The sequence below is a fragment of the Bubalus bubalis genome, chromosome 21 (assembly GCF_019923935.1).
Source record: "Bubalus bubalis isolate 160015118507 breed Murrah chromosome 21, NDDB_SH_1, whole genome shotgun sequence".
NCBI lineage: Eukaryota > Metazoa > Chordata > Mammalia > Artiodactyla > Bovidae > Bubalus > Bubalus bubalis.
The window spans coordinates 8,320,335-8,331,256 of NC_059177.1; the positions used below are offsets into that span (position 1 = coordinate 8,320,335).

The 10,922-nt window shown below is 41.0% G+C and overlaps 1 non-coding gene across 1 annotated transcript; it reads right to left on the reverse strand.

Annotated features, from left to right (window-relative positions):
* Positions 1 to 7,958: 7,958 nt before the first annotated feature.
* Positions 7,959 to 8,031, reverse strand: TRNAE-CUC. The gene has a single exon. It is a non-coding gene; the product is annotated as a tRNA-Glu (tRNA).
* Between the last annotated feature and the right edge of the window lie 2,891 nt (positions 8,032 to 10,922).

Consider the following 10,922-nt stretch of genomic DNA (forward strand, 5'->3'; position numbering starts at 1 on the left):
CATAATTTTACTCATTTATTTATCTGTTTCCATACTTATCCTTGCTTCTTTCTTCCCACTGTTATCTTAGGGTTCATTTCCCCCCCCTGTATTATTCCCTTTAATAGATATGGCTACCCACTCCAGTATTCTTGCCTGGAGAATTCCATGGACAGAAGAGCCTGGAGGGCTATAGTCCATGGAGTCACAAAGAGTTGGGCACGGCTGAGTGACTATTTCAAGGACAACTCCAGAGATTCTGGAATGGGTCAGTGAAGGTGATGAGGACCCCTCCCTAACAGATGGAGCTGGGTAGGACTAGATGGTGGGACCACAGCATAAACTCAGCCAACAGAAACTGAGCCGTGATGTCCGTGGAAGCAGGTATCATGCCAGTATTCTTGCCTGGAGAATTCCATGGATGGAAGAGCCTGGTGGTCTAGTCCAGGGGTCACAAAGAGTCAGACACAACTGAGCGACTAACACTTTCTCTTTACTTTTTTTTCTTTTCTGTTATGATATGTAAATCTCAGTCTTTATCTGAAAGTGACTATTTCTCCCTCTTCCTTGAGGCATGTATAAGCTGCATATGGAATTCTGGGGTGATATATAATTTCACTTAGTCATTTAAAGGTTTTTGTTTATTGTGTTCTCGCTTCTGTTGTCACTGGTGAGAAGTCTGCTGTCAGTTTAATTATTGTTCTTTGTTCTTACAGATCATCTGTTTTTCCCCTCAAGTCTCTTTTATGGCGTTTCATTTTAACTTTGATGTTCTGGTTTCATTATATGAGCCTATGGGTAGAGTTTTAAAAATGTATCATTTTTAAAGCTCATTACACTTAAACTGAAGATTCATGTCTTTCATTAATTCTAGAAGAGTCTCATCTATTATCTCTTAAAATATTACTTTTTTTCCTTTTTTGGCGGTGCCACCTGGCATGTAGGATCTTAGTTCTCCAACCGGGAATCAAACCCATAGGCCCTGCAGCGGAAGTTCAGTGTCTTAACCACTGGACTGCCAGGGGAGTTCCTACTTTTATTTTCCACTCTCCTTTTAAAAAGTTCTATTAGACATTTTCTGCCTCTTTGTCTCATTAATTTCTTCATTTCTCTCTCCTCCAGTTAATTAACTTTTCAGTTATGTTTAATCTTATGTTGATCTTGTACAGTAAAATTTTAGTTTCTAAAAGTTCATTTGCCAATAAGTTTTTTCATATTTTTCGATTTTTGTAGGTTTGTATTTCTTCTTTTTAATCATTTAAAAGATAATAATCCAGGAGTCTTTTAAGACTGTTCTTTATCATAAGTTCAGTTGTGGCCATTTTTTCTGTATACTGTAACAGTAAATAGTGAGTATGGCTTGTAATTTTGGATTTTGAGCACATTTTCAGCAAAACTTTTTCTTACTTTTTCTTTCTTTCCTCTTGTGGCAGTTTCATGGGTTATTGATTGTGAAAGAGTTGCTACAGAGTATATTTTCATTTAAGAGCTAGTCTTCTCTTTTATGAAGTTAACAGTTTTTCCATGGTGTGGTGTTAGGGAATAATTTCTGCTTTTGCTCTCTGCTTTCTGTGGATTTAAAGCTTATCACCCATTCTTGCTACTGCTGCTAAGTCACTTCAGTCGTGTCCAACTTTGTGCGACCCCATAGACGGCAGCCCACCAGGCTCCCCCGTCCCTGGGATTCTCCAGGCAAGAACACTGGAGTGGGTTGCCATTTCCTTCTCCAATGCGGTAAAGTGAAAAGTGAAAGGGAAGTTGCTCAGTCGTGTCTGACTCTTAGCGACCCCATGGACTGCAGCTTACTAGGCTCCTCCATCCATGGGATTTTCCAGGCAAGAGTACTGGAGTGGGGTGCCGTTATTTAACTATTAAAACACAAGACCCTTAAGGCCTGTGTTCAGTTTGACATCCCTCTCAAGTGTCGTGACTCTGCACATGGTTTTATCCTACTCCTTCATTTTTGGCACCAAGGAATTTCTCTTGTCTTTTAACTTAAGCTGTATATTTAATTGTATTCTTTTGATCTATAAGTTCTATGTGGGTTGTATTGAGTGGAGCTGGGAGAAGGCCTTAGTTTACCCAGTTTCCAGAACCCAAAGTCCTGAAATTTGTTTTTTATTACAGAAATACTAAAAAAGAAGCCATAAAAATGTAGCAGGCAAATGACAAAGGAGTGTAATATACAAGATAGAATGGTGACGTCTCTCAATGAGAAAGAGGTCTATAATCTAACAAGAGAAAGATGGACAACCTAACAACAAATTGGATGATTTTAATAAGAAGAAGAGTTTGAAAAAACTCAATCTTCGTGGTAAACACATGCACATTCAAATAGCGAAAGACCTTATTTTGGCTATCAGATTGAAAAAAATTTTGAACATAATGTTAAGAGTTGTTTAAGAGGTGAGAAGGTGAGCATTTGAGTACTGTTGATGGCAGATCAATGGCAAATGACTCAGAGTCATTTTTTGGAAGGACAGTTGGGCAATATGACCTAGAATACTTAACAAATGAAAAGTATTCTTTGACACTATCATTTCTAGGATTTTTTATTAGTAAATGAATCGAGTATGCATGTAAAGATTTATGTATAAAGATGGAGCATTGTTAATAGTGGCTATTAATTGAAGCCAATTAAATATCTGTAAAAGGATAGCATAGTCTGTCCATGCAATGAAATATGATAATTAACTAAAATAATAGCAAAGAAAAACAAGTATTAGAAACAAAAAACATTTAGTATACATTATTTAAAAATTTTTTACCTTTAAACTTTTTTTTTTCTTTTTCTTTTTCTTTATTTATTTTTTTGTGTGTATGTTCTTTTTTTTTTCTGTTTTATTTTTTTTAAATTTAATTTTATTTTTTAAACTTTACATAATTGTATTAGTTTTGCCAAATATCAAAATGAATCCGCCACAGGTATACATGTGTTCCCCATCCTGAACCCTCCTCCCTCCTCCCTCCCCATTCCATCCCTCTGGGTCGTCCCAGTGCACCAGCCCCAAGCATCCAGTATCGTGCATCAAAAACTTTTTATTTTGTATTGGGAGTACAGCTGATCAACAAGTTGTGGTTGTTAAGATGACAAAGTAAGAAATAAAGAATCCACATTTATCTTTATTTGTACTTTTGTGTTCTTAAAAAAATCTAGAGAGGCAATTACCAATATACTAACTTGGTGTTGGCAGAATGCGTGATTCTTATTTCTTTTTTTCTCTTTTTAAAATATGTACTTCAAATATTGCTTGTGTAATGAAATGAAGTCAATTACTACAGGATGTCCATAGAATGAAATTTTTTGTGGCTATTAAAATGTGTAATTCCTTGGTGGCCCTGTGGCTAAGACTCTTCACTCCCATTGCAGGGGTCCCTGGTTCAATCCCTGATCAACGAACTCATGGCAGGAGTGGAGGAGGCCAGGGATGGGCCTCCTGCCTGGTTTGTCTCCCAGACATTCCTCTTCCTTCCTGGGAATCCTATAAACTTAAGCAGTTAAAGCTTTTTACAATTTCTATCTGCAAATGAATGCAATTTATTCTCAGAGACTATTTGAAATGAGAATTGTATAGACATCTGAAAATTATGAAACATTTGCTTTTAAAAATGCCCATGTAAATTCACCCTACCACAAAGGTTTGTGGAGGAAAAGTAGAAACTTGGATGAAGTGATCCAGGCGTCATTGCCCTGGGTTTGTTGAGATTTGCTTTAGTGGTTTCAGGGGAACCAGGAGGGCTCTGAGTGGAACATGGGGATTTCAGTAAAATATAGATCTAGGCTGCATATTTAAGCTTTCTTCATTTGGAGATGACTGCTTGCCTGACAGCTCAAGAGAATTCCGAGAGCTTCTTGGACTTAAGGGCTTCCCTGATAGCTCAGTTGGTAAAGAATCCGGCTGCAATGCAGGAGACCCCGGTCCTATTCCTGGGTTGGGAAGATCTGCTGAAGAAGGGATAGGCTACCCACTCCAGTATCCTTGGGCTTCCCTTATGGCTCAGCTGGTAAATAATCCATCTGCAATGTGGGAGACCTGGGTTCGATCCCTGGGTTGGGAAGATCCCCTGGAGAAGGGAAAGGCTATCCACTCTAGTATTATGGCCTGGAGAATTCCATGGACTGTATCGTCCTTGGGGTTGCAAGGAGTTGAATATGACTGAGTGGCTTTCACTTTCACTTTTCACTTTCCTGCATTTAAGTGGTTTGTGAGGCTGGCAAGCAGAAGACTGGGTAGCCCATGTGTGGAGGGCTGGGGGGAGGCTCTCATTCACCAGTATAGTTATTTATTAGCTCTAGTAGCTCTCTACCCAGAGGGGTGGTTGTTTCACTGAATATTAGGGGCTGTGCAGAGGCATATAGCTGGTTCCTAGAGCTGTGGGTAGGGCCCACCTGGGTCAGCAGTCCAAACCACAAGACATCTGTTAAAAAATTGAGTTTTCCAACTTGCAGTCATTCCTGATGGCTGATAGAGAGCTGCCAGACTTCCTTTAATGGTTCCATGGGACTCATTTGACATGAGCACTTTGACTTTTGGAATTCAAATGGATGTTCTTGATCTGCTTGATTTGTAAATGAGTGTATTCTTAACCATTTGCCTGGCAGTTTTGTGTTTTAGAACAGTCTTCATCAATCATGAATCACAGAAGAGAAACTGTTTCTCTACTGTAGTTGAATTATCAGCAGTTGTAGATGGATGCTCGGAGAAGGCAATGGCACCCCACTCCAGTACTCTTGCCTAGAAAATCCCATGGGCGAAGGAGCCTGGTGGGCTGCAGTCCATGGGGTTGTGAAGAGTCAGACATGACTGAGTGACTTCACTTTCACTTTTCACTTTTCCACATTGGAGAAGGAAACGGCAACCCACTCCAGTGTTCTTGCCTGGAGAATCCCAGGGACGGGGGAGCCTGGTGGGCTGCCGTCTCTGGGGTCGCAAAGAGTCGGACACGACTGAAGCGACTTAGCAGCAGCAGCAGCAGGTGGATGCTACAACTGGTAGCTTGGGAGGAAGTCAGCCTGGTGACTGGTGCACATGCCCAGGTCTCTGGCAGGAGTAGGGAGTCATTCTCTGCAGGAATGCTGTGGAAGGGGCAGGGTGGGGCCAGGTCCACAGGGCATCATCGGGCTGTTAGTAAAGGGAAACTGAGTGATCGGGTGAGGTGATACCTCATTGGAGTTTTGATGCGCATTTCTCTAATAACGAGGAATGCTGAACATATTTTCATGTGTTTATTGACCATCTGTATGTCTTCTTTGGAGAAATGGCTGTTTAGGTATCCTGCCCATTTTTTTTTTTTTTAATTGGGATGTTTGTTTTTCTGATATTGAGCTATATGAGCTGCTTATATTTATTGGAGATTATCCTCCAATTAAAAAAATGAGAGAAGCTGACTAGAGATTGGTCAGCCACTGTGCCTCTTGGGGAGACTCGCAGGGTGGTTAGGCCTGAGCTCTGCACTGGCCCCTGAAGCACTATCTGCACGCCCACTTCCGGTCTCGAAGCTTCTGTTGGATGTAATTAGAATATGTTCTCTTCTTTGCCAACACACACTATGAAGAAAGTTGAAGTCTTCCTATTGAAGGCAACAGAAAGCATAAGAAATACTATCAGTCAACTGATGAGACTGTACTGAGTATCTTTGAAGTTCTCTTTGGTATTTTCCCCACACTGAAATTGTACCTTAGACGAAATTGTGTCGGTTATGCCAAATTAAGAAGTGAATACACCCACATGTTTGGCACACATGGGGCTTTTATTTCACAATCTGTTTAATCTTCTTGTGTTTTCCAAGGGAGGCTTGTTGTAGGAGTGTGTATATATCTTTGACTTTCAGTCAGGTTATAAAAAAAATCTAGGTCTAGAGTTTGAAAGTACAGAAATAAAAATACTTGAAAAAAACCAGGATAACAAACTTACAAGGCAAGAAAGTGTTGGTTTCAATTTTAATTTAAATTTAACCATTTTAATTTTCTTGCAGAGTTTATAGAGTTCCAAATATCTAGCTCAAAGTATTCATCACATTATGTATATGACTATAGGAATCCACACCATTCTATTTCACGTAAAGCTGAAAATTAAATTTCAAGTAAAAGTTTATATTTTATTATTTGGTGACACCTCACTCACCATAGCACATAATCCATAATTTAATAAATTATAGTGCATTAATTATACAAATTAATAAAGATAAGTTATCTTTATCTGCTTTTTCCCTACATGTGGGTCACACTTGTCTATTTCTTTTTATGTCTTATCATTTTTTTGTTGAAACCTTGAAATTTTAGGTACTATATAGTAGCAAAATTGGATTCTGAATTTCCCCCTCAGGGTTTTTGTTTGTTTAGTAACTTTCTTATGAATTCTATCTCATTTGTGGTATGTGGCTATATTTTCTCACTTAAAAAAACATATATGAGTATAACAATAAATTAACATGTTACTGTATTATTTCTAAGCTTGGTTTCCCAGGTCTTGTTTTTGTGTCTGCATGATTTAGTGGCCAGCAAGTGATTCTTCAGAGACTGTGTTTATACACTTTTAGCCAGACAGGTTTCTACCTCATGCTGATGGATCTGTGTGCTGTTTTCAGGATGCTCTGGCTTTTGTTCTTCATAAGCCTCCCTCTGGTCCCACCCCCAACCCACCATGTCTACCAACTCCAGGTCAGCCAGAGATAGGCGGAATGTTATAAGGTACCTCCGTGAGTGCTCACTTCTTGCATTTCCCTATTAAATTTCTGGCTAGTCCGCTAGGCTGATGTTTGCACCAAATAGAATCGCCGCCTCGAAGACTGTTGTAACGCCTGGCCTTCCTTGTGTGGTCACCACTGAGACTGTCGCCTGTCATCCACTGAGCACCAGGGTTTCACCTTTAGCTCCAAACTAAATCATCCCGTTCTGGCAGTGAAGCTGCTGGCCATCCAGTCTGTTCCGCCTGTTAGAACTAACTATGCTAACTGATCTGAGAGGGTGAGGGAGCTTGATGGGATCAGCCCTGGGAAAATACACTGTAGATTCCAACTGTTCTCCAAAAACACTGGTTTTTGAAGCATCAGTCCCTGTTGTTTGCTTTCGGTTGCTGTCCAGGGTGCTGAAAGAGCTGTTACTAGCGTTCTGTATTTTAGTTGCTTTCAGGGAGAGGCTTTGGTGACCTCCTCTCATGCCAGAGGTCTACCTTACCTCAATTATTTTTGTATCCTGAGAAACTATTTTCTTATTTGTTGCACAAAGAGTTATCAATGTATAATAATTGACCTCTGATATTTAAAATGTGATTTTCCTTGAAGGTCAATTTCAGGCAAACTCCTTAGGAGGAGAATTTGCCTTCAGAGGAAAAATAGTAGTGGGGCCTCTTTTAAAAAACCTTGACTCAACCAATTCACTACATCAATCCATAATTTAATTAAATATTATGTAAACCAATGAACATTGAGTATGAAAAGAGAGCTATTTCTATGAAAACAAAATTGCATGCTTTGAAAAGACTCAATAAATGTGAGTTGATAAAAAATTGCTATTGAATTGGGTGTGGGTGAGACAACTATAAATGACTGCAGAAATACAAAACAATTTGGAAGGATTGTGTGTTCAGATTACCTCATAATTGTCCTTAAAATTTTACTTTGCTTGAAAGTAATGGAAACTGGAAATTGTAGATGTGAATTATGAATGTGGCTTTTGAAGAAATTGATGGAGAACTTTTATCAGTGTTCTAATATTCAAAGAAAGCATCTTGGCTCCACATTAAAAGTTAGCAGGAAAAAAGCATGTTTATATTTTAAGTTACAATGAGCTATTTAGGGTGTTTGTATCACTTCTTAAAAAGCAATTCCCTGCTTTAGCTAAGTTTTTTTTAAAAAAATATTTATTTATTTGGCTGTGCTGGGTCTTAGTTGCAGCATCAGGATATTTGATCTTTGTTGTGGCCTAAAGGATCTTTCACTGTGACTTGTGAACTTTGGTTGTGGCATGTGAGATCTAATTCCCTGACCAAGGATCGAACCTGGGCCCCCTGCATTGAGAGTGTGGAGTCTTAACCACTGGACCATCAGGGAAGTCCCTAGCTAAGTTTTTGATTGACTGAATTATTACCATTACCAATCAGAAAGGTAATTTCTCTATGCTTCTATTACTCAGTTAAGACCTTAACTGAGGGCTTAGTAAAGCTCGCTGCCGACTGCCTGCCTCAGATCCTCCCCGAGACCCTGCTGTTGACCTTTTGAGTTAGATCAAGGTTCACCACTTTGTCTCCCACTCCACAATGGAGGGAGATAAGTAGACTAGGCTGGGGATCCTGAGGAGTCTAGAGTCACTGTGTCAAGCCAGGGAAACTTTATAGAGGGGAGCAAAGAACTTCACGATCTTTCAGCTGTTTGGAAACTCTTGGTGCTTCCCTGTTGACTGAAACTGCTCCTGGTCCCATCCTGGGAGGACCCAGGAGTGAGCAGCTTGATACCTTAGGGACAAATATTATCATTCCCTTGACTCTCAAGGGTCAGATGTGAGCATTCTAATGACTGAATTCTGATGCATATAATGGGGGACAGAAATACTCCTATCTGTCCACTGTTGTATGCAGCAGAATTTATGCATCCCATGTCCCATTTCCTTGTGCTAAATTGTTTCCATCATGTCTGACTCCTTGTGACCCTATGGACTGTAGCCCGCCTGGCTCCTCTGTCCATGGGATTCTCCAGGCAAGAATACTGGGGTGGGTTGTGATGCCTTCCTGACCGAGGGATTGAACCTGCATCTCTTACAGTCCCCTGCATTGGCAGGCTGGTTCTTTACCACGAGCACCACTCAGGAAGCTAATCTGAAAATGGATTCCCACTGAGAAGTTAGAGAAGATTGTCCTAACTTCTGACTTTTTGAATAGACCTTTTGAAGACAGAAAGGGATTACACAAATGTGGGGTTTTAGGCACTTATATTAGTTGATAGGGGAGAACATTTTAGTTGGCAAGACTTTCACTGCTACTCAAACAATATTACAGAGGAAGTTGCTCAGTCTTTCTAGACTCCCGACTAAGGCAGAGCTAACTGTCCTGGCCACCACAAAAAGAATGAGGCTCCAAGAAAGTGTGTAAGATTGCAATACTTTTGAAAATCTGCTTATTTTGATAATGGATTGAGAGATCACAGGAAACTTTTTTATGTTTTGTTGAAAGCATTGTGCTTGTTGAAATCTATACTTACACATCCATTAAAAAAAAAAGAGTGGCTGAGGGAGAATTTGAAAGTTCCTTGACTTATTGAAAGTCTAGTAGTTTAGCTGGAATAAGCTTGGTGCTTCTTATTAGCTCCTTGAGTCCAAATCTGGACCTTGATGCTCACACTTGCATCCACAGCAGGGAAACTGAAGAAGATTCGAATGAACAATGAATGACCTTGGGAGGACAATGGGATCCCTCTCTCTTCAGAGGCACTGGGTTCAGGAGAAAAATCTTAATAAGAATGCTGAGATCCTGAAGGGTGTATGGATAAGAGGGTCACAGATCAAGAGGCTTGAAGTTTTCTGTCGAGAATCAGAGCAGGGCCTTTCTGTTTTGTGGGGAGAGAGGAAAAGAGAAATGATTTGATTTACCTCCTGAGACCCCCCCCTTTCGCATCCTGCCTTATTCTGTATGTCTCCCCCCAACCCTTCCTTTCTAGCTTTTTGCAACATTACCCAATGAAGAGGGAGAGAAAAAGCCAGTAGAAGAGAGGGGGGCTGCATGAGCTCCTCCCTCCTTCCTGACATGAGAGCCCTCCCTTAAAGGAAACAATGCCATCCCCCTGTCCTGTCTGAAGGCTGCTTTCTCTCAAGCATCATCCTTTCATTTCATCACTTTGTTTGTGTTTCCCTTACAGCTTGCTATTGATAGAAGGTATTTTTACTCTTTCTTTCTCTCCAGCTCTGTCTCCCTCTTTCTCTCTCTAGCTTCTAGCTTTCGTCTGGTCCTGCTGAGAGAACATAATACCGTCTTATTTGTGACTCTGCAGTCATTTCCATGGCAACCGATCCGTGGCCCAGGTATGAGACTGTGCCTTCGCAGTGGGATGGTGCAAGAGAACGTCCTTTGTTAAAGCTGAGAGGCAGCAGGTTTCTTCCTGCAGCCCCAGCCTGGGGAAGAACTTCTGCAGGAGTCAGAGGAGGGATGCAGCAATTCCAAGCAGGGTTCCCCACTTTATCACATTTCCCCAAGCATTCGTGAAGTACCTGTAGACCAGTACACATACAAGTGCACGTGTACACACACACACGCACACACAAACACACCTTCTATTTCTGGACTTTTAGCCACATAGCATTTTTCCCTTTGAAGGGACTCAGCTTCTATACTGTGGCCAGGAACAAAAGCTTGTGTTTGAAATGAGGGCTTCAGCTTCCTGTGTATAGAATGGGGATGGGGGTGGGGGGTTGACAGCAAGGACAAGGATGGATAAAAGGTCACGAGGGTGGTGATGTGGGAATGAGGAAGACATTTCAGAGCTCCTAATTCAATGATGACTAAGAGAGAGAGGAGGGGAAAGAAGGTTTCAGCTGGGGAGTTCTTAACACAGATGCTCAGACAGTACTCATTACTGTGCAGTGGGATTTATACACAATAAAATGATATGAAATGGCAAGAGAGCCTCATCTTTCTCCTCACTCATCTCTCCTTTCTTTTTTCTATCCCTTTCCTGTGGATCTCTGCTTTTTGTTCTGTTCCATTTGAGTTTGGGTCAAGGGAATACCATTTTTTGGTTACCTAGTTGCTTAGTCATGCCTGACACTTTACAGCCTCATGGACTGTATAGCCTGCCAGGCTCCTCTGTCCATGGAATTTTCCAGGCAAGAATACTGGAGTGGGGTGCCATTTCCTCCTCCAGGGGACCCTTGCAACCCTGGGGTTGAACCTGGGTCTCTTGCATCTCCTGCATTGGCAGGTGGGCTCTTTACCACTAGTGCCACCTGGGAAGCC